Raw genomic sequence first — 25797 nt, 5'->3', positions numbered from 1 at the left:
GATCCTGCAAAAATTGATAAGATAGGGAATTACAAAACACCAACTTCTGTTGACGAAGTGAGATCATTTCTTGGGCTTGCTGGATATTATAGAAGATTCATTTAAAATTTTGGTTCAATAGCTAAGCCGTTAACTCGATTAACGCATAAAGATCTAAGTAGAAAACCTTTTGCCTGGGGAACGGAGGAACAGGTTGCCTTTGAGAAATTGCGCACTTCTCTGGTAACTCCCCCAGTCCTCGCTTATCCAAATTTTAACGAAAAATTTTTGCTTTTTACTGACGCATGCGATTATGGAATAGGAGCCGTGCTGTCTCAAATGCAGCATGGGCAAGAACATCCAATAGCCTACTCTAGTAGACAATTGACCAAGGCCGAAATGAAATACAGTACAACTGAAAAAGAAGCATTAGCCGTAATTGATGCAATTAAACATTTCCGACATTATCTCTTGGATAAACTCTTTGAAATTATTAGTGACCATCGTCCTTTGCAATGGCTGAAAAATCAGAAAGATAATAACGGTAGGTTAGGTAGATGGGCTATACTATTAGCTGCTACAAATTATGAATTAAAGTATAGGCCTGGACGTATTCATCAAAATGCTGATTGTTTATCACGATTGAAAGTAGCTAGTATTCAGCCGGTACCAAATAATATTAAGTTAATTTGTGAAAAACAGCTAGAAGACGACCTTTGTGTAGCCATTAGAAATTATTTAGAGAAAGGAGAGCTCAATGAGGAAAATAGCCAATCTAAACCCGAATGGGCTAAAGAAATTGAGTATTTTGAAATTAGAGAAGGTACACTTTATCGCCACGAAGTGCCTTCCAAAAATAGTAAGCGTAACGAAATTAATTGTCAAGTAGTGTTACCCTTATCGCTCCGCCATTTAGTGCTAAAAGAATTACATGACGCACCGATGGGTGGACATTTAGCTTTTTATAAAACGTATTTGAAGGTCAAAAATCATTATTATTGGCCTACAATGAGAAAAGATATTTTAGAATATTGTCAAGCTTGTGAAACTTGTATAGCTAACACTTCTTCCACATATAGAGCACTTTTGCACCCCCATGAAATTGCTAAAGCCCCTTTCCACGTAATTGGCATGGACTTTTTAGGCCCTATTACTCCCGCTTCGCCTAATGGAAATAGTTATATTTTAGTTATTACTGATTATTTTAGTCGCTGGGTGGAAGCAGTTGCTCTAAAAGACCAAACTGCCCAAACCACGGCAGAATGTGTATATAAAACAATAATTGTAAGACATGGTATGCCTAAAGCCATTATTTCCGATCGTGGAACGAATTTCACCTCGAAATTGTTCCGTTATTTTTGTAAGAAATTAAAAATTGACCAAAGATTGACAACGGCCTACAATCCCGCTAGTAATGGCGAGACAGAAAGGTTTAATCGGACACTAACCGCGATGTTAAGAAAAGAATTGAAAGACGGAGAACATTCAAATTGGGAAAATATGTTAGACGATGTTTTATTCGCTTATCGTAGTTCAGTTCACTCTTCGACACTTGAAACCCCTTATTATTTAGTTCACGGTAGAGACCCTAATCTTCCCATTAATGAATTTTTAGACGCTGTCCCTCAAACTTTTAAATCTGTATCCGACTATGTAGGAAATTTAGCTGATCGATTGCGCTATAGCTTTCAGCGAGTCCGTGAAGAAAGCGAGAAAACACGGAATCGTCAGCGTGAACAATATAATAAACGTGCGAAAGAAAGAAAATATGTCGTAGGAGATAGAGTTTTATTAGATATTCGTGTAGTTAAAGAAGGTGACAGTAGGAAATTCACTTCGAAATATAAAGGTCCTTATAGAGTTGTAAAAGTACATACCAATAATACAGTAGATATAGCCGATAATTCCTATGTATGCCAACGTACCCACGTCAATCGTTTGAAACCTTTGTACGAAACAATGCTTTGGAAGACTGAAGATTGTCCATCTATTGAAAACTCATTGGATTTTGAAAATCGATTCCGCAAATCGATTGCGACTCAGACTACCGATATCTTCGAAAATGAAATCGGACCCGACAGTGACAATCCAGACGATACCTTTGACAGTGACGCCCTTCCATTTGACACTAATTTTCCGACTCAAGAAATTGATCAGCGAAAGTTAAGCCAAGAGAACGTCGCCGTTTCATCTCATCAAAATACAGAAAATCAGTTGCCATCCGCTGAAATATGCGCCGATGCTACAAGTCAGCGTCATTCCACTCCAATTTCCGATGACAACTCCACACGCGACACTAACGAGTCCGAAAATCCACCAACAGAGTCCAAGGACGATTTGTCAGTAGAAAAGCCGGAACACCAAAATGCTACCGGACGACGCCCGCAAAGAAATCGAAGAAAACCAATTCGCTTTACTGATGGAATGGTCGAATGACTTTATTGGACGGAAGCGGACGAGACATCCTCGTAATCACCATCCCCGGGGCAAGAGCTGGGATGCCAGCATCAACACCTGCAACACCAACGAGCGAACCTCAACATCAACCAGACGTCGACCGCGATTCGCCAGCTCCCAGCACCGATTCTCGGGAGTTCCTGCATTGGCGACACAGAAGGATCGACCTGCTGATCCGACGATGGCGCCGAGCAGCACTACAAGAAGACGGGTCGCCGCAAGCCACCACCCGTCGGCCTCCACAATGACGTCGCCGTCGTGATCTTTTTTTTTTGTGTACCCTTTGTAGTAATAAAATAGAAATACATTGGTTGTTTTATGGCATCTCGTTAAAAAAAAAAACAAGAAAAAAAAAAAATAAGAAGTGAGAGAGAGAAGTAAGTCTCTCCGTTAATAGTAGAGAAAAATAAAAAATAAAATAAAACAATGGAAAGGTATATAAAAAAAAGAAACAGAAGAACTCTGAAAAAACAAAAACAAACAAACAAAGGAAAATGAGAACAATAATTTCTTGGAAAAAAAAGGAAACAAAAACAAGAAAAAAAAAGCAAACAAACAAACAAACACAAAATTACATTAGTTCTCTCTCAAAAAAAAAAAAAAAAAAAAAACAGAGAAAAATAGAGGAAAAGAAAATTAACTCTTTAGACGATTGAACTTCTTACACTCTTTCCATACGTTGGGATACCATAAAACAATGTCGTGTCCAACAAGTATAAAATAATTTGTTATTTCTTCTTGCCTCTGTGTTCTTTTGAAATATTTGCATTTGAGTTGTTCCCTCTCTGATTAAGCCCATAAAAAATTGAAAAACTTTCCATATTTCCGTCTTTTACGATAGAAGTAGCAGACATTTATCGAAAAAAAAAACTTGAAAGAAATAGTAGAATTTATTAGAAGTCCATCTGTTACACTTATTCAGTAGCAATACAACATTGGAAATAGTAAAAAGTAAAGTATTGAAAACAGGAAATAAGTAAAACCTTGATAGTAATGTATTCCATTTGAATTCAACAACTCCCACGTCTCTTAGAGATCCGTACACGAACGAAACAGCTAAAATTTTTCTAAGTCCCACTGTATATCACTTCCCTTCTATGCTTTTCTATAGCTTTACTATCACTGCAAAGACTTTTCCCATATACACTACACATAAAAAAACGCCACCGCTAGCGCATTCCATTCTTACACACCCCAACATAAGCTAAGTTTTTCACTTTCCCTTTCGTTTCCCTACTGTAGCTTCCCCGCCGCAGCAATATTGAAAATATTCTAAGTTCTTTTTTTTTGCCGAAGGCTACTTTCTCTACTCCCCCTATTCCATTTTTATTCCCCTCCGCTTCTTCCCCCCATTTGTACTTTTCCCCTGCATTGGACTTAGAAAAAAAACGAGATATGCGCGTGACCTTCCACGGCAGAAAAATTTTCCGCCGTAAAACTTTGAAACGTTTCTTTCTCGTCAGCATTTCCACATGATTCAATATTTTTCAATTCTTTCTTTTTGATAATTAAGCTCACTTTCCCCTCTTTCCAACGATATAAATTTATTCAAAAACTATTGTGTCCTTCTACCATAAAAAACTGTTATATTACGACACCCCCTATTTTTCTATTATTTTGCCGTGGCGTAGCCGATGAAAAGCCGACGGGAAATCGTTGACCTTTCAAAAGCCATCAAAATTTTTTTGTTGTTGTTTTCTCTCTTTTACTTTGACGTTTACTTCCATTATTTCTTATGGTATAACAGTGTATTCACATTGAATACGAGTATATTTGATCCGGTTTACATATAGAAGTAGAAACTCATGATATAACAGTGTATTCACATTAAATACAAGTGTATTTGATGCAGTATACATAGAGAAGTAAAAACTCATGGTATAACAGTTTATTCACATAAAATACAACTATATTCCATGCAGTTTACATATCGAAGTAAAAAATCATGGTATAACAGTGTATTCACATTGAAAACATGTATATTCCATGCAGTTTACATATAGAAGTAAAAACTCATGGTATAACAGAGTATTTACATTGAATACAAGTCTATTTCATGCAGTTTACATATAGAAGTAAAAACTCATGGTATAACAGTATATTTACATTGAATACAAGTATGTTCACATATAGAAGTAAAAACTCATGGTATAACAGTGTATTCACATTGAATACAAGTATATTTGATGCTGTTTACATATAGAAGTAAAAACTTATGGTATAACAGTGTATTCACATTGAATACGAGTATATTTGATCCGGTTTACATATAGAAGTAGAAACTCATGATATAACAGTGTATTCACATTAAATAAAAGTGTATTTGATGCAGTATACATATAGAAGTAAAAACTCATGGTATAACAGTGTATTCACATTGAATACAAGTATATTCCATGCAGTAAACATATAGAAGTAAAAACTCATGGTATAACAGTGTATTAAAATTGAATACAAGTATATTTGATCCTGTTTACATATAGAAGTAAAAATTCATGGTAGAAAAGTGAATTCACATTGAATACAAGTATATTTGATCCTGTTTACATATAGAAGTAGAAACTCATGGTATAACAGTGTATTCACATAGAATACAATTATATTTGATGCAGTATACATATAGAAGTAAAAACTCATGGTATTACAGTGTATTCACATTTAATACAAGTATATTTGATGCAGTATACATATAGAAGTAAAAACTCATGGTATAAAAGCGTATTCACATTGAATACAAGTATATTTGATGATGTTTACGTATAGAAGTAAAAACTAATTGTATAAAAGTGTATTCACATTGAATACAAGTAGATTTAATGCAGTATACATATAGAAGTAAAAACTCATGGTATAACAGTGTATTCACATCGAATACAAGTAGATTTGATGCAGTATACATATAGAAGTAAAAACTCATGGTATAACAGTGTATTTACATTTAATACAAGTATATTTGATGATGTTTACATATAGAAGTAAAAACTCATGGTATAACAGTGTATTCACATCGAATACAAGTATATTTGATGCAGTATACATATAGAAGTAAAAACTCATGGTATAACAGTGTATTCACATCGAATACAAGTAGATTTGATGCAGTATACATATAGAAGTAAAAACTCATGGTATAACAGTGTATTTACATCGAATACAAGTATATTTGATGCAGTATACATATAGAAGTAAAAACTCATGGTATAAAAGCGTATTCACATTGAATACAAGTATATTTGATGATGTTTACATATAGAAGTAAAAACTAATTGTATAAAAGTGTATTCACATTGAATACAAGTAGATTTAATGCAGTATACATATAGAAGTAAAAACTCATGGTATAACAGTGTATTCACATTGAATACAAGTATGTTTGATGCAGTATACATAATGAAGTAAAAACTCATGGTATAACAGTGTATTCACATTGAATACAAGTATATTTGATGCAGTATACATAAAGAAGTAAAAATTCATGGTATAACAGTGTATTCAAATTTAATACAAGTATATTTGATGCAGTATAGATATAGAAGTAAAAACTCATGGTATAACAGTGTATTCACATTGAATACTAGTATATTTGATCCGGTTTACATATAGAAGTAGAAACTCATGATATAACAGTGTATTCACATTAAATATAAGTATATTTGATGCAGTATACATATAGAAGTAAAAACTCATGGTATAACAGTGTATTCACATTGAATACAAGTATATTCCATGCAGTCTACATATAGAAGAAAAAACTCATGGTATAACAGTGTATTTACATTGAATACAAGTATATTTGATCCTGTTTACATATAGAAGTAAAAACTCATGGTAGAAAAGTGAATTCACATTGAATACAAGTATATTTGATCCTGTTTACATATAGAAGTAGAAACTCATGGTATAACAGTGTATTCACATAGAATACAATTATATTTGATGCAGTATACATATAGAAGTAAAAACTCATGGTATAACAGTGTATTCACATTTAATACAAGTATATTTGATGATGTTTACATATAGAAGTAAAAACTAATTGTATAAAAGTGTATTCACATTGAATACAAGTAGATTTAATGCAGTATACATATAGAAGTAAAAACTCATGGTGTAACAGTGTATTCACATCGAATACAAGTAGATTTGATGCAGTATACATATAGAAGTAAAAAATCATGGTATAACAGTGTATTCACATTGAAAACATGTATATTCCATGCAGTTTACATATAGAAGTAAAACTCATGGTATAACAGAGTATTCACATTGAATACAAGTTTATTTCATGCAGTTTACATATAGAAGTTAAAACTCATGGTATAACAGTATATTTACATTGAATACAAGTATGTTCACATATAGAAGTAAAAACTCATGGTATAACAGTGTATTCACATCGAATACAAGTAGATTTGATGCAGTATACATATAGAAGTAAAAACTCATGGTATAACAGTGTATTTACATTTAATACAAGTATATTTGATGATGTTTACATATAGAAGTAAAAACTCATGGTATAACAGTGTATTCACATCGAATACAAGTATATTTGATGCAGTATACATATAGAAGTAAAAACTCATGGTATAACAGTGTATTCACATCGAATACAAGTAGATTTGATGCAGTATACATATAGAAGTAAAAACTCATGGTATAACAGTGTATTTACATCGAATACAAGTATATTTGATGCAGTATACATATAGAAGTAAAAACTCATGGTATAAAAGCGTATTCACATTGAATACAAGTATATTTGATGATGTTTACATATAGAAGTAAAAACTAATTGTATAAAAGTGTATTCACATTGAATACAAGTAGATTTAATGCAGTATACATATAGAAGTAAAAACTCATGGTATAACAGTGTATTCACATTGAATACAAGTATATTTGATGCAGTATACATAATGAAGTAAAAACTCATGGTATAACAGTGTATTCACATTGAATACAAGTATATTTGATGCAGTATACATAAAGAAGTAAAAACTCATGGTATAACAGTGTATTCAAATTTAATACAAGTATATTTGATGCAGTATAGATATAGAAGTAAAAACTCATGGTATAACAGTGTATTCACATTGAATACTAGTATATTTGATCCGGTTTACATATAGAAGTAGAAACTCATGATATAACAGTGTATTCACATTAAATATAAGTATATTTGATGCAGTATACATATAGAAGTAAAAACTCATGGTATAACAGTGTATTCACATTGAATACAAGTATGTTTGATGCAGTATACATAATGAAGTAAAAACTCATGGTATAACAGTGTATTCACATTGAATACAAGTATATTTGATGCAGTATACATAAAGAAGTAAAAATTCATGGTATAACAGTGTATTCAAATTTAATACAAGTATATTTGATGCAGTATAGATATAGAAGTAAAAACTCATGGTATAACAGTGTATTCACATTGAATACTAGTATATTTGATCCGGTTTACATATAGAAGTAGAAACTCATGATATAACAGTGTATTCACATTAAATATAAGTATATTTGATGCAGTATACATATAGAAGTAAAAACTCATGGTATAACAGTGTATTCACATTGAATACAAGTATATTCCATGCAGTCTACATATAGAAGAAAAAACTCATGGTATAACAGTGTATTTACATTGAATACAAGTATATTTGATCCTGTTTACATATAGAAGTAAAAACTCATGGTAGAAAAGTGAATTCACATTGAATACAAGTATATTTGATCCTGTTTACATATAGAAGTAGAAACTCATGGTATAACAGTGTATTCACATAGAATACAATTATATTTGATGCAGTATACATATAGAAGTAAAAACTCATGGTATAACAGTGTATTCACATTTAATACAAGTATATTTGATGATGTTTACATATAGAAGTAAAAACTAATTGTATAAAAGTGTATTCACATTGAATACAAGTAGATTTAATGCAGTATACATATAGAAGTAAAAACTCATGGTGTAACAGTGTATTCACATCGAATACAAGTAGATTTGATGCAGTATACATATAGAAGTAAAAAATCATGGTATAACAGTGTATTCACATTGAAAACATGTATATTCCATGCAGTTTACATATAGAAGTAAAACTCATGGTATAACAGAGTATTCACATTGAATACAAGTTTATTTCATGCAGTTTACATATAGAAGTTAAAACTCATGGTATAACAGTATATTTACATTGAATACAAGTATGTTCACATATAGAAGTAAAAACTCATGGTATAACAGTGTATTCACATTGAATACAAGTATATTTGATGCTGTTTAAATATAGAAGTAAAAACTCATGGTATAACAGTGTATTCACATTGAATACATGTATATTTTTTTGCAGTATACATATAGAAGTGAAAACTCATGGTATAACAGTGTATTCACATTGAATACAAGTATATTTGATGCAGTATACATATAGAAGTAAAAATTCATGGTATAACAGTGTATTCACATTGAATACAAGTATGTTTGATGCAGTATACATAAAGAAGTAAAAACTCATGGTATAACAGTGTATTCACATTGAATACAAGTATATTTGATGCAGTATACATATAGAAGTAAAAACTCATGGTATAACAGTGTATTCACATTAAATACAAGTATATTTGATGCTGTTTACATATAGAAGTAAAAACTCATGGTATAACAGTGTATTTACATTGAATACAAGTATATTTGATGCAGTATACATAAAGAAGTAAAAACTCATGGTATAACAGTGTATTTACATTGAATACAAGTATATTTGATGCAGTATACATATAGAAGTAAAAACTCATGGTATAACAGTGTATTCACATTGAATACAAGTATATTTGATGCTGTTTACATATAGAAGTATAAACTTATGGTATAACAGTGTATTCACATTGAATACAAGTATATTTGATGCTGTTTACATATAGAAGTAAAAACTTATGGTATAACAGTGTATTCACATTGAATACGAGTATATTTGATCCGGTTTACACATAGAAGTAGAAACTCATGATATAACAGTGTATTCACATTAAATACAAGTATATTTGATGCAGTATACATATAGAAGTAAAAACTCATGGTATAACAGTGTATTCACATTGAATACAAGTATATTCCATGCAGTCTACATATAGAAGTAAAAACTCATGGTATAACAGTGTATTCACATTGAATACAAGTATATTTGATCCGGTTTACATATAGAAGTAGAAACTCATGATATAACAGTGTATTCACATTAAATACAAGTATATTTGATGCAGTATACATATAGAAGTAAAAACTCATGGTATAACAGTGTATTAACATTGAATACAAGTATATTCCATGCAGTCTACATATAGAAGTAAAAACTCATGGTATAACAGTGTATTCACATTGAATACAGGTATATTTGATCCTGTTTACATATAGAAGTAAAAACTCATGGTAGAAAAGTGAATTCACATTGAATACAAGTATATTTGATCCTGTTTACATATAGAAGTAGAAAATCATGGTATAACAGTGTATTCACATAGAATACTGTTACACTTGGGGGTGATGTGTAACACGAGTGTATTAGGACGTCCACACGGTAAGACGTCAAGTAAGAACATTCCATTCAAGAGACACTACACCGCCTATTTATGGTAGGTGAACAGCAAGGTTGAATCATCGAGTGCTTTCGCCCTTGCTGTCTCTACGAACAATCGAAATAACCCGTATGACTTATTACTGAGCAAGGTTGGTTGTACGAGTACATCCGCCCTTGCTTGTTTCTACAAAAGAAGAAGATACCCTTAACCATTTACTACAAAGCAAGGCCGAACGTTCGAGTACATTCGCCCTTGCTTGTTTCCCCGAAGCGTTAGAGAAGGTGCAAGCATCCTGTGATGCTACCGCAACATTCAGACAAAACAAGGTCGAATGTACTCGTACATTCGCCCTTGCTTGTTTCCAAGAAGGAGGTGAGTGTGGGGTGTGTCTCACGCGTATGTCACGTGATCTCCACGTGACAGATCCCCCTCGTGAAGGCGGTCGCCCCCGACTGCTTGATAAAAATAAAACCCCCAGAACGGTAACCCCCAAAAAGTCCTAAAACCCTAAATCAGAAAACCCAACACACCAAAATAAAGAACAAACAAAAAATCCCGAAAACAAAAATTCCAAACGAACACCCCAAAAGAAGCAAAAAAAACAAAGGAAATGTCGTGTCAAACCTCCGCCACCTGTTCGAGGTGCGGTAGGAAGTGATTGTCTTGAACATCTAATTGTTCGTGGGCCCTCATACGGCCTCTCAGCCAAACAGTTTGGTAACTGAGATAAGTTGTTGCCACCACTAGTAATAGTAACATGATCAGAAGTTCAAACGGATATCTTGGCTCCGACAGCTGAAATTCTTCGGTCGTCTTCTTCATTAACTCTTGAATCTGGAATCCTGTCATTTCAGACGACGCACGAGCGCCGTCGTTTCGGCGCAGTAGGTCGCTGATGAAATTAATTGATGTGGCATTCGCCTTCGGGAGCTCAATGATGGCGACCGATTTGAACGTTGTTACATTAAACCCCACTGCGGCCAGCGTGGGTGCCACCAGAGGATCTAACGAGGCCTCCAATCGTCCGTCTAAACTGGCGGGGAAGACCCAGTCTTCCGTTCGAGCCGTACATCCAGGAGGGACATCAAAAATCCCAAACGGAGGCAGCAACAGTGATTGCGGGGGCCCTTGGCTGCTACCGATCGGACATGAGAACACCACCTCATGAGCTGTAACGGCTGAGAACACCCAGCGATTCTCTCCAAGATAAGCTACTTCGGATCCTTTCCAATCTTTAAATTGTTGTCTGCATTGCGTTAGCTTACGGTTGGCGTCATTGGTGAATAACGAAATCGCACAGGATTTCCGTGCTCCCCGTTTTCCTAAACCTGTATGAAAATTACAAATTAATCGTTCCAATTGTTTGCAACCCCGAACGTCGGCAGTCGAAAGTTCAATAAAAGTCTCCAAATCTGTGGAAACGGCCAGGAAATTCGGTAGGTCCCCGATCGCCACTCCATGGGTGCCATTGTCTGTTGCTCGTGGTAAACTGAAAATTTCAAACAGGGTATACTGCTGTGCGTGATCGTAGATCGGAATTTTGATAAAGAGACGAAAACGTCCCTCCACCGCTGCCACCGTCACCATAGCTTCACGATAGGTCACCCATAATTCTTCACTCGATACTGCCCAACCCAAGGGTAGTTGTCGATTAACTGCTTTCAACACCGAAGCCATTTGAGCAGGTGGAAATATCTGAGGCGCTAATCGGCCGTTTGCCAAGAGGGCCAACCCTTCGTCAAGAGCGTCTGCCAAGTCTCGAAGCCACTGCAGGCTCGCTTCCATCGACTCGAATGCTGTGTCTAGATTGATGAAAAAATCGAAATACTCGATCATGTAAGCTTGACGCTCTGCCATTCGTCCAAGCAAATTTTTGTAATTCTTTGTTAGTTCCGCCGTTTGCCCTTCCAACTCCTGGATCAGCTTGGTATTTGTCCGGATCTCCCAAAGTGATTCGTTCACTACAGTTGCCTGCTGGTCCATCAAATGGACTATTTCATTTTCCCGGTGTGTAAGGCCGGTGATCTTCTTATTCAATCCAGCGAGATCAGCCTGGGTGGCTACTCCGAACAGCCACTTTAACGCTGATCCGCCGCCATCGATCACCGCTCGACGTTGTTTGGAAGGAGAACCAATGGCGTCCCGAAAAGTTGCTAGTCGATGTTCGGATTGATTTAATTCACGTTCAAACCAATGACACTTGACATCAAGTTTTTTGGCCGCCGATGCACCTTGTTGATTTCCTGTTTTACGGCATTTAACGGCCATGTCCGCGTACTCCTTCAGCCTCACTTTCAATGTCTGAACCACTGCCTCTGCCGGTCGTATATCGAGGTCTGTTATGACTGTCCAGAATGATTCTCCGAACGCGACACCCGGCTTTTCATTGAAAATCACGGTGTCTCGGACAAGCAACGCATCTACCTTGACTGACCCGAGAAAGGCCAATACACAAATTGTGTAAGGCAGCAACAAAGCGAGGTAACGATTCGGTCGACCACTCGACGAGCCGGCTGTATCCTTGTGGGGAGGCGGGCCGGCCTGCTTGCTGTCTCTGGCTGACGAACTCCCCCAGATGACGGTACTGGATGGACGCTGTTGTCGGATAAAACTGCAGCCCTCTCACCGTGGTTTCCATTATCCGTACCCGTCTCCCGATGAATCCTCACAGGTGGTTGAGGGGCGTTTGGTAGAGGTGTCTCACGTGTCGCCTCTGTGGATTCCGTATTCAAATTTGGACCTCGTTCGACCAAGTCGTGAAAAAGTTTCATTTTTACGACGTGCACAATCTCCGATTTTCTTGATCCGGAACTTAACTTCACTTCGTAGTTCACGGGAGTTGTCTGTCGGATCACTTTGAACGGTCCTTGCCAGCGATGAAGCAATTTTTCTGCTCGTTTTACTTTTCGAAAGGGTTTGTACACCAGGACTTGATCTCCTACTTGAAATTGAAGCTCTCTGTGGCGACTGTCATACTCTCGTCGCTGGTTGTCCTGGGCGACTCCCAATCGCGTGTGCACCAATGCTCGAGCCTTCGCCAATTCGGTCACAACCTGGGTTGCATAATCCGGAGCCGTTCCCGACGTAACCAGCCGAGGGTTGGCATCCGCACCTAATTCCAAATCAATAGGTAACATTGGTTCACGCCCGTAAAGCAAAAAAATGGTGAATATCCCGTAGATTCCTGCCGCGCCGTGTTGTAAGCAAAACACACGTAAGGTAATGCCTCGTCCCAGTCTCTATGGTCCGCGCTGACATACATTGAGAGCATAGCCGCCAAGGTGTGATTCATTCGCTCAACCAATCCGTTTGCCTGTGGATGGTAACTTGACGTTGTCTTGTGGTTGGTTCCAAGATTCTTCATGACTTCTTGGGTAAGCTCAGCTATAAAACATTTCCCTTGATCCGAAATGATGGATTCCGGTGCTCCATGACGCAGCACAATTTGTTCAACGAAAAATGTTGCCACCATATCCGCCTTTCCGTTGGGCATGGCCCGTAGTTCCACCCACTTCGTTAAGTAGTCAACAGCAACGATGATCATCTTATTTCCGGTGTTGGACATAGGAAACGGACCTAAGAGGTCGATTCCCACCTTTTGAAATGGACGTGCCACCTGAATACACTGCAGGAAACCGGCTGGTCGTTTGTTCACTCCTTTTCGACCCTGGCAATTAGGACATGATTGCACATAATTCGTAACATCAATCGCCAAACGCTCCCAAAAGAATCGATTATCAATTTTCGTTAGGGTGCGTCGAACTCCCATATGCCCTGATATCAAGTCGTCATGGTATGCCTTTACGACGCGTTCCCGAAAGGAACGTGGGACGCACAGGCGACGATACTGTTTACCGTTTTTAATGGTCTGTAAGCATAGTCGCCCATTGAATAGACAGAAGTTTTTTAACGTTGCACGACCTGCTTCCAACTGGTCCATCAGACGACGCCACCGCGGAACCCGACGCTGCTCCGCAACGAATTCTTCCTCCGGTCCAAAATCCACCGATCTGCCACTCCCCACAAGTCCAATGGCCACACAGCGATCTTCTTCTTGGTCTTCGGTCACGGGTAAAGGGCATCGCGAGAGGCAATCTGCGTTGTCATGGAGTTTTCCGCTTCTATACCGGATTTCGATGTCATACTCCTGTATCGACAAGCTCCAACGGGCTAGCCGTCCAGCGAGATCTCGTTTGGTTAACAACCAACACAGCGCCTGGTGGTCTGTAACTACCACGATCTTGCATCCCCATACATAACCTTTAAATTTTTTTAAGGCCCAAACCAAGGCCAGGCATTCTTTCTCGGTGATGCTGTAGTTTATTTCGGAGCTGCTTAACAGGCGGCTGGCATAGGCCAACGGATGTTCTTGCCCTTCCACTCGTTGTGCCAATACCGCACCAATGCCGTAGCCACAGGCATCGGGAATGATTTCCATTGGTAGGTCATAATTCGGATGAGCCAGGACTGGGGCTGCAAGCAGCGCTTGCTTCAGTGTGGTGAAGCTGGACTCCTGGTCAGGACCCCAATCAAACACTGCATCCTTTTTGGTTAACAAAATTAACGGGCGTGCAATTATAGAAAAATCTTTGATGTGTGGACGATAATAAGAGCACAGGCCAAGATAGCTCTGTACTTTCTTCACTTTAAGAGCCACCGTCTTTCCTTCGTTGCACGGTGGGAACTCCTTTACCGCTGCTAATTTGTCCGGGTCTGGACGAATACCATCCGCATCCACTACATGACCTAATACTTTCAAACTGGTTTCCGCAAAATGACATTTGGACACCTTCAACTTAAGGCCCGCTTTCTTTAAACTCTCCAATACCAACCTTAGTCGTTCGACATGGAGGTCGATTGTTGACGAGTACACTATAACATCATCCAAGTAGACGAGGCACGCTGTCCATCGAAGTCCGGCCAGTATAATATCCATGGACCGCTGGAATGAACTGGGACCGTTCGATAGGCCAAATGGGAGTACCTTGAACTGGTACAACCCATCAGCCGTAATGAAGGCAGTCTTGTGACGGTCCTCGTCTCTCACCGGAATCTGATGATATCCGGCTTGTAAGTCGAGGATGGAAAAAAATTCTGCTCCTTCCAATTGACTCAGCACATCCGCAATTCTTGGTAGAGGATAAACATCCCGTACCGTGACTGAATTCAGCTTTCTGTAATCGACACAGAATCTCCATGTTCCATCCTTCTTTCTGATTAGCACCACCGGTGCGGACCACGAGCTGTCCGAAATTTCGATAATTCCCGCCTCTTCCAAACTTTTTACTTGTTCGTTCACGATGGTTCTAGCCTTCCACGCGCTGGCATACGGGGCCTGATGGATTGGCGGGGAATCTCCCGTTTCAATGTTATGTTCAGATATGTTGCAGCGGCCTACTTCCGAAGTGTTGCCGCAAAACATTCCAAATTTTCTTCTAGCAATTGGAACATTTTTTCACGTTTGTCTTTCGGAATGCCATGATTTACTTGTTTTTTGAGGTCGTCTATGAGTCTCCTCCGCTGATTCACTTCTTCCTTTGTTGGTGGTCTGGTCATTGGGGAGTTCTCTTCTTTTGTCGTTAGGCCACAGCTCAGCACTTCTCCGTCGTAGCCACTGATGACTCCCAATGTCGTCCCTTTTGGAATCCACACGCTAGTCGACGTTAAATTGGCCAACGGGGTGAAATCCACTTTGGCTGCCAGTAACGCGTGTCCCACCGACACTCCCTTGGTTTGTAGAAGTTTTCCTGATGGTTCGAAACAAAAGTTCTCCGCCTGTAAAGCTGGCGCTACTGTCATCACATTGGCCACTGAGAAAGAAGGGATTGTTACATCAGCGTTGGTAATCAATTTAACCGACCGTGTTTGGTGATCTGTCCGCTGCGATGTAATGGCTGCAAGAGGCTGATCTCCAAAAGTAATTGAGGCCTTCGGCTCTCGATAATCAATTTGTACTTTGCCATACTGTTTCAGGAAATCATTGCCCAAAATCAAATCAATTCCGTCCATCCCAAATACCACCGCTTCGCCAGTTGCTGTTCCCATTTTGTGGTTGACCGAAATGGTGGCTGCTCCCATCAACGTTGCTTGTTCTCCATTAGCCATCACCACCCGCGGTCCGTCCCATGGACGCAGCACGAACTGGGATGCACGTAGCAGCTCCGGTGATATAACTGTCAGTGCTGCCCCTGTGTCGACGACTGCCATTACTTGCCGTGTTCCACAAGTGACTTCTTCTCTGATCAGCTTGCTGAAATCTAGTCTAAGGATAGGTTGCTCCTTTATCTCCTCCTGTGTTGATGAATCTGCAGTCGTCTCGGCTAGCTGGGACACGATGTTGATTGGCGCGGGAGGACCCAACGGCCCTCTCTGTGGGCCAGGAGGACCTGAGTAGGATCGTTGTCGGAAACGAGCAGATTGCGGATTTTCCCAACAATTCCGGGCCATGTGCCCCGTTCCGTTACAACAGTAACATTTGAGTACTCCGTTATTGTTTCTGTAGATTCTCTCCGACTCTCCCCACGTAACTGTCTTCTCGTTTCCTGGTCTCTTCGGAGGTGGAGTTGCTTGAATCTTCAAACTTTCTACCGCACCTTGCAGTTCTTTAATTACTTTCCATAATTCCGTATCAGCCACAGTTGGAGCTGGTTTTGGAAGGGTCCGAATGAAATCAATTGGAACATCCGCCACTCTGGTTGCTGCCACCCCGAGCACCGCGTCCGGCCAGTTTCGTCTATTGGCCAAGAGCTTGGCATCAGTAAACCGTTTCGCCGCCTCTAAAAATTCTTCGCCTGTTTTGGGTTGTAACGGGTACAATTTTTCGACCAACGAGGGCCGTAATCCCCCAAAAAGATAGTCGACTTTGGTGGCTTCCGCCATTGTTGGATCCACCACCCTACAAAGATCAATAACATCGTAATAGTAGTTAGTTGTCGCTTCTTCGATACCTTGAACCCGGTTCCGCAAGCGTGTTTCCTGGAACAGCTTGTAGTTTTGTTGCTGAAATTCTTTCAAAAACAGTGTTCTGACTCCAGTTACTGCCGGAAGATCAGCTGCGTTGAGGCCAACCCCCGGTCGTATGGGTAAATCACGCCACTCCGTCGGAAGTGTGGAGCACAGGTACCATTTTCTTGCCGCTCCATCCAGATACATGCTGAAATTCGCCCTTAGCTCCGTATCGCCCCATTGATTGTACGCTCCCGTTGACTCGTAACGCTCAAGCCAGTCGAAGGCGTCATCTTCCGGCGTTGCCTTAAAGACCTTGGGACTCAAAAACTTTATCTGAGGAGGCATAATGCCAGTACCTGAATCACTATCGGTATCTGCAAATAACTGCTCCTCGTCAGTGCTATCCCCGTTTTCCTCTTCTTCGCTTTCTTCGCTACTTTCGTGTGCGTCGTCAATACTCTTGTCTACGTTAGATTCTTCAAGATCTTTCGCAGTACTCTCCAACTCGTCGTCTTCACTTTTTTCGCTACCTTCTTTAACTGCCTCAATACTCTTGTCTACGTAAGATTCTTCAAGATCTTTCGCAGTACTCTCCAACCTTTTTCAGCCTGGATTATCCGCTGCCCACTTCCCACTACGTCCTCTGTGCTGTCCGGCTCAACAGTTTTTCCTTCCAGATGCTGTTCCGGTACCGGGCGCGTAGATGGAGGCAAAGGGTGTAAACGTCTGCTCGGATCCCTTGGACAACTAGGCCAACGTCGATTCGATGACTTTCTCATTTACCTCCGGCAAAAAAATGATTAATGTCTTTCTGCATTACAATACCTCAAAATCTTGTCACAGCAATAAACGATTTCCTTGAGAGAAAGCTAATAGAAACCAAATAGTCTTCCCCACTGTCAGCCGAAAACGTGGCTCCGTATCCAACAATTTAAGATTTGGCACAACCCGTTGGTTAAACCGCTTGTGGTAGAGCCCCTAAACGATTTTCGCCTCTGACAATGAATAATACTATAAGATAAACTTCCTTGCCTTGTCTCCTTAGTAATGCTGCATCTCCACCATTTGTTACACTTGGGGGTGATGTGTAACACGAGTGTATTAGGACGTCCACACGGTAAGACGTCAAGTAAGAACATTCCATTCAAGAGACACTACACCGCCTATTTATGGTAGGTGAACAGCAAGGTTGAATCATCGAGTGCTTTCGCCCTTGCTGTCTCTACGAACAATCGAAATAACCCGTATGACTTATTACTGAGCAAGGTTGGTTGTACGAGTACATCCGCCCTTGCTTGTTTCTACAAAAGAAGAAGATACCCTTAACCATTTACTACAAAGCAAGGCCGAACGTTCGAGTACATTCGCCCTTGCTTGTTTCCCCGAAGCGTTAGAGAAGGTGCAAGCGTCCTGTGATGCTACCGCAACATTCAGACAAAACAAGGTCGAATGTACTCGTACATTCGCCCTTGCTTGTTTCCAAGAAGGAGGTGAGTGTGGGGTGTGTCTCACGCGTATGTCACGTGATCTCCACGTGACAATACAATTATATTTGATGCAGTATACATATAGAAGTAAAAACTCATGGTATAACAGTGTATTCACATTGAATACAAGTATATTTGATGATGTTTACATATAGAAGTAAAAACTCATGGTATAACAGTGTATTCACATCGAATACAAGTATATTTGATGCAGTATACATATAGAAGTAAAAACTCATGGTATAAAAGCGTATTCACATTGAATACAAGTATATTTGATGATGTTTACGTATAGAAGTAAAAACTAATTGTATAAAAGTGTATTCACATTGAATACAAGTAGATTTAATGCAGTATACATATAGAAGTAAAAACTCATGGTATAACAGTGTATTCACATCGAATACAAGTAGATTTGATGCAGTATACATATAGAAGTAAAAACTCATGGTATAACAGTGTATTTACATTTAATACAAGTATATTTGATGATGTTTACATATAGAAGTAAAAACTCATGGTATAACAGTGTATTCACATCGAATACAAGTATATTTGATGCAGTATACATAAAGAAGTAAAAACTCATGGTATAACAGTGTATTTACATTGAATACAAGTATATTTGATGCAGTATACATATAGAAGTAAAAACTCATGGTATAACAGTGTATTCACATTGAATACAAGTATATTTGATGCTGTTTACATATAGAAGTATAAACTCATGGTATAACAGTGTATTCACATTGAATACAAGTATATTTGATGCTGTTTACATATAGAAGTAAAAACTTATGCTATAACAGTGTATTCACATTGAATACGAGTATATTTGATCCGGTTTACACATAGAAGTAGAAACTCATGATATAACAGTGTATTCACATTGAATACAAGTATATTTGATCCGGTTTACATATAGAAGTAGAAACTCATGATATAACAGTGTATTCACATTAAATAGAAGTATATTTGATGCAGTATACATATAGAAGTAAAAACTCATGGTATAACAGTGTATTCACATTGAATACAAGTATATTCCATGCAGTCTACATATAGAAATAAAAACTCATGGTATAACAGAGTATTCACATTGAATACAAGTATATTTGATCCTGTTTAAATATAGAAGTAAAAACTCATGGTAGAAAAGTGAATTTACATTGAATACAAGTATATTTGATCCTGTTTACATATAGAAGTAGAAACTCATGGTATAACAGTGTATTCACATAGAATACAATTATATTTGATGCAGTATACATATAGAAGTAAAAACTCATGGTATAACAGTGTATTCACATTTAATACAAGTATATTTGATGATGTTTACATATAGAAATAAAAACTCATGGTATAACAGTGTATTCACATCGAATACAAGTATATTTGATGCAGTATACATATAGAAGTAAAAACTCATGGAATAAAAGCGTATTCACATTGAATACAAGTATATTTGATGATGTTTACATATAGAAGTAAAAACTAATTGTATAAAAGTGTATTCACATTGAATACAAGTAGATTTAATGCAGTATACATATAGAAGTAAAAACTCATGGTATAACAGTGTATTCACATCGAATACAAGTAGATTTGATGCAGTATACATATAGAAGTAAAAACTCATGGTATAACAGTGTATTCACATAGAATACAAGTATATTTGATGCAGTATACATATAGAAGTAAAAAATCATGGTATAAAAGCGGATTCACATTGAATACAAGTATATTTAATGATGTTTACATATAGAAGTAAAAACTAATTGTATAAAAGTGTATTCACATTGAAAACAAGTAGATTTAATGCAGTATACAAATAGAAGTAAAAACTCATGGTATAACAGTGTATTCACATTGAATACAAGTATATTTGATGCAGTATACATATAGAAGTAAAAACTCATGGTATAACAGTGTATTTACATTAAATACAAGTATATTTGATGTAGTATGCATAGAGAAGTAAAAACTCATGGTATAACAGTTTATTCACATTAAATACAACTATATTCCATGCAGTTTACATATCAAAGTAAAAAATCATGGTATAACAGTGTATTCACATTGAAAACATGTATATTCCCTGCAGTTTACATATAGAAGTAAAACTCATGGTATAACAGAGTATTCACATTGAATACAAGTTGATTTCATGCAGTTGACATATAGAAGTAAAAACTCATGGTATAACAGTATATTTACATTGAATACAAGTATGTTCACATATAGAAGTAAAAACTCATGGTATAACAGTGTATTCACATTGAATACAAGTATATTTGATGCTGTTTAAATATAGAAGTAATATTTTTTTTTTTTTTAAATATATTTTTTTTTTCAGTATACATATAAAGTAAAACTCATGGTATAACAGTATATTCACATTGAATACAAGTATATTTGATGCTGTTTACATATAGAAGTAAAAACTCAAGGTATAAAAGTGTATTCACATTGAACACAAGTATATTTGATGCAGTATACCTAAAGAATAAAAACTCATGGTAAAACAGTGTATTCACATTGAATACAAGTATATTTGATGCAGTATACATATAGAAGTAAAAATTCATGGTATAACAGTGTATTCACATTGAATACAAGTATGTTTGATGCAGTATACATAAAGAAGTAAAAACTCATGGTATAACAGTGTATTCACATTGAATACAAGTATATTTGATGCTGTTTACATATAGAAGTAAAAACTCATGGTATAACAGTGTATTTACATTGAATACAAGTATATTTGATGCAGTATACATATAGAAGTAAAAACTCATGGTATAACATTGTATTCACATTGAATACAAGTATATTTGATGCTGTTTACATATAAAAGTATAAACTCATGGTATAACAGTGTATTCACATTGAATACAAGTATATTTGATGCTGTTTACATATAGAAGTAAAAACTTATGGTATAAAAGTGTATTCACATTGAATACGAGTATATTTGATCCGGTTTACATATAGAAGTAGAAACACATGATATAACAGTGTATTCACATTAAATACAAGTATATTTGATGCAGTATACATATAGAAGTAAAAACTCATGGTATAACAGTGTATTCACATTGAATACAAGTATATTCCATGCAGTCTACATATAGAAGTAAAAACTCATGGTATAACAGTGTATTCACATTGAATACAAGTATATTTGATCCTGTTTACATATAGAAGTAAAAACTCATGGTAGAAAAGTGAATTCACATTGAATACAAGTATATTTGATCCTGTTTACATATAGAAGTAGAAACTCATGGTATAACATTGTATTCACATAGAATACAATTATATTTGATGCAGTATATATATAGAAGTAAAAACTCATGGTATAACAGTGTATTCACATTTAATACAAGTATATTTGATGATGTTTACATATAGAAGTAAAATATAATTGTATAAAAGTGTATTCACATTGAATACAAGTATATTTCATGCAGTTTACATATAGAAGTAAAAACTCATGGTATAACAGTGTATTCACATTGAATACAAGTATATTTGATGCTGTTTAAATATAGAAGTAAAAACTCATGGTATAACAGTGTATTCACATTGAATACATGTATATTTTTTGCAGTATACATATAGAAGTGAAAACTCATGGTATAACAGTGTATTCACATTGAATACAAGTATATTTGATGCAGTATACATATAGAAGTAAAAATTCATGGTATAACAGTGTATTCACATTGAATACAAGTATGTTTGATGCAGTATACATAAAGAAGTAAAAACTCATGGTATAACAGTGTATTCACATTGAATACAAGTATATTTGATGCAGTATACATATAGAAGTAAAAACTCATGGTATAACAGTGTATTCACATTAAATACAAGTATATTTGATGCTGTTTACATATAGAAGTAAAAACTCATGGTATAACAGTGTATTTACATTGAATACAAGTATATTTGATGCAGTATACATAAAGAAGTAAAAACTCATGGTATAACAGTGTATTTACATTGAATACAAGTATATTTGATGCAGTATACATATAGAAGTAAAAAATCATGGTATAACAGTGTATTCACATTGAATACAAGTATATTTGATGCTGTTTACATATAGAAGTATAAACTCATGGTATAACAGTGTATTCACATTGAATACAAGTATATTTGATGCTGTTTACATATAGAAGTAAAAACTTATGGTATAACAGTGTATTCACATTGAATACGAGTATATTTGATCCGGTTTACACATAGAAGTAGAAACTCATGATATAACAGTGTATTCACATTGAATACAAGTATATTTGATCCGGTTTACATATAGAAGTAGAAACTCATGATATAACAGTGTATTCACATTAAATAGAAGTATATTTGATGCAGTATACATATAGAAGTAAAAACTCATGGTATAACAGTGTATTCACATTGAATACAAGTATATTTGATGCTGTTTACATATAGAAGTAAAAACTCATGGTATAACAGTGTATTTACATTGAATACAAGTATATTTGATGCAGTATACATATAGAAGTAAAAACTCATGGTATAACATTGTATTCACATTGAATACAAGTATATTTGATGCTGTTTACATATAAAAGTATAAACTCATGGTATAACAGTGTATTCACATTGAATACAAGTATATTTGATGCTGTTTACATATAGAAGTAAAAACTTATGGTATAACAGTGTATTCACATTGAATACGAGTATATTTGATCCGGTTTACATATAGAAGTAGAAACACATGATATAACAGTGTATTCACATTAAATACAAGTATATTTGATGCAGTATACATATAGAAGTAAAAACTCATGGTATAACAGTGTATTCACATTGAATACAAGTATATTCCATGCAGTCTACATATAGAAGTAAAAACTCATGGTATAACAGTGTATTCACATTGAATACAAGTATATTTGATCCTGTTTACATATAGAAGTAAAAACTCATGGTAGAAAAGTGAATTCACATTGAATACAAGTATTTTTGATCCTGTTTACATATAGAAGTAGAAACTCATGGTATAACATTGTATTCACATAGAATACAATTATATTTGATGCAGTATATATATAGAAGTAAAAACTCATGGTATAACAGTGTATTCACATTTAATACAAGTATATTTGATGATGTTTACATATAGAAGTAAAATATAATTGTATAAAAGTGTATTCACATTGAATACAAGTATATTTCATGCAGTTTACATATAGAAGTAAAAACTCATGGTATAACAGTGTATTCACATTGAATACAAGTATATTTGATGCTGTTTAAATATAGAAGTAAAAACTCATGGTATAACAGTGTATTCACATTGAATACATGTATATTTTTTTGCAGTATACATATAGAAGTGAAAACTCATGGTATAACAGTGTTTTCACATTGAATACAAGTATATTTGATGCAGTATACATATAGAAGTAAAAATTCATGGTATAACAGTGTATTCACATTGAATACAAGTATGTTTGATGCAGTATACATAAAGAAGTAAAAACTCATGGTATAACAGTGTATTCACATTGAATACAAGTATATTTGATGCAGTATACATATAGAAGTAAAAACTCATGGTATAACAGTGTATTCACATTAAATACAAGTATATTTGATGCTGTTTACATATAGAAGTAAAAACTCATGGTATAACAGTGTATTTACATTGAATACAAGTATATTTGATGCAGTATACATAAAGAAGTAAAAACTCATGGTATAACAGTGTATTTACATTGAATACAAGTATATTTGATGCAGTATACATATAGAAGTAAAAACTCATGGTATAACAGTGTATTCACATTGAATACAAGTATATTTGATGCTGTTTACATATAGAAGTATAAACTCATGGTATAACAGTGTATTCACATTGAATACAAGTATATTTGATGCTGTTTACATATAGAAGTAAAAACTTATGGTATAACAGTGTATTCACATTGAATACGAGTATATTTGATCCGGTTTACACATAGAAGTAGAAACTCATGATATAACAGTGTATTCACATTGAATACAAGTATATTTGATCCGGTTTACATATAGAAGTAGAAACTCATGATATAACAGTGTATTCACATTAAATAGAAGTATATTTGATGCAGTATACATATAGAAGTAAAAACTCATGGTATAACAGTGTATTCACATTGAATACAAGTATATTCCATGCAGTCTACATATAGAAGTAAAAACTCATGGTATAACAGAGTATTCACATTGAATACAAGTATATTTGATCCTGTTTAAATATAGAAGTAAAAACTCCTGGTAGAAAAGTGAATTTACATTGAATACAAGTATATTTGATCCTGTTTACATATAGAAGTAGAAACTCATGGTATAACAGTGTATTCACATAGAATACAATTATATTTGATGCAGTATACATATAGAAGTAAAAACTCATGGTATAACAGTGTATTCACATTTAATACAAGTATATTTGATGATGTTTACATATAGAAGTAAAAACTCATGGTATAACAGTGTATTCACATCGAATACAAGTATATTTGATGCAGTATACATATAGAAGTAAAAACTCATGGAATAAAAGCGTATTCACATTGAATACAAGTATATTTGATGATGTTTACATATAGAAGTAAAAACTAATTGTATAAAAGTGTATTCACATTGAATACAAGTAGATTTAATGCAGTATACATATAGAAGTAAAAACTCATGGTATAACAGTGTATTCACATCGAATACAAGTAGATTTGATGCAGTATACATATAGAAGTAAAAACTCATGGTATAACAGTGTATTCACATAGAATACAAGTATATTTGATGCAGTATACATATAGAAGTAAAAAATCATGGTATAAAAGCGGATTCACATTGAATACAAGTATATTTAATGATGTTTACATATAGAAGTAAAAACTAATTGTATAAAAGTGTATTCACATTGAATACAAGTAGATTTAATGCAGTATACATATAGAAGTAAAAACTCATGGTATAACAGTGTATTCACATTGAATACAAGTATATTTGATGCAGTATACATATAGAAGTAAAAACTCATGGTATAACAGTGTATTTACATTAAATACAAGTATATTTGATGTAGTATGCATAGAGAAGTAAAAACTCATGGTATAACAGTTTATTCACATTAAATACAACTATATTCCATGCAGTTTACATATCAAAGTAAAAAATCATGGTATAACAGTGTATTCACATTGAAAACATGTATATTCCCTGCAGTTTACATATAGAAGTAAAACTCATGGTATAACAGAGTATTCACATTGAATACAAGTTTATTTCATGCAGTTGACAT

At 35.6% G+C, this 25797-nt stretch overlaps 1 long non-coding RNA gene across 1 annotated transcript; it reads right to left on the bottom strand.

Moving 5' to 3' along the window:
- Nucleotides 1–1750: 1750 nt before the first annotated feature.
- On the bottom strand, nucleotides 1751–3658 carry LOC123467127. The gene is made up of 2 exons (XR_006641612.1): nucleotides 3420–3658; nucleotides 1751–2717 (listed from the first exon to the last, which is right to left on the bottom strand). It is a non-coding gene; the product is annotated as an uncharacterized LOC123467127 (long non-coding RNA).
- Nucleotides 3659–25797: the final 22139 nt, after the last annotated feature.

The sequence above is a fragment of the Daphnia magna genome, unplaced genomic scaffold, assembly GCF_020631705.1.
Source record: "Daphnia magna isolate NIES unplaced genomic scaffold, ASM2063170v1.1 Dm_contigs146, whole genome shotgun sequence".
In the NCBI taxonomy this organism is placed as follows: Eukaryota; Metazoa; Arthropoda; class Branchiopoda; order Diplostraca; family Daphniidae; genus Daphnia; species Daphnia magna.
The sequence above is the reverse complement of the archived record's forward strand: the minus strand, read 5'-3'. Positions and strand labels throughout refer to the sequence as shown.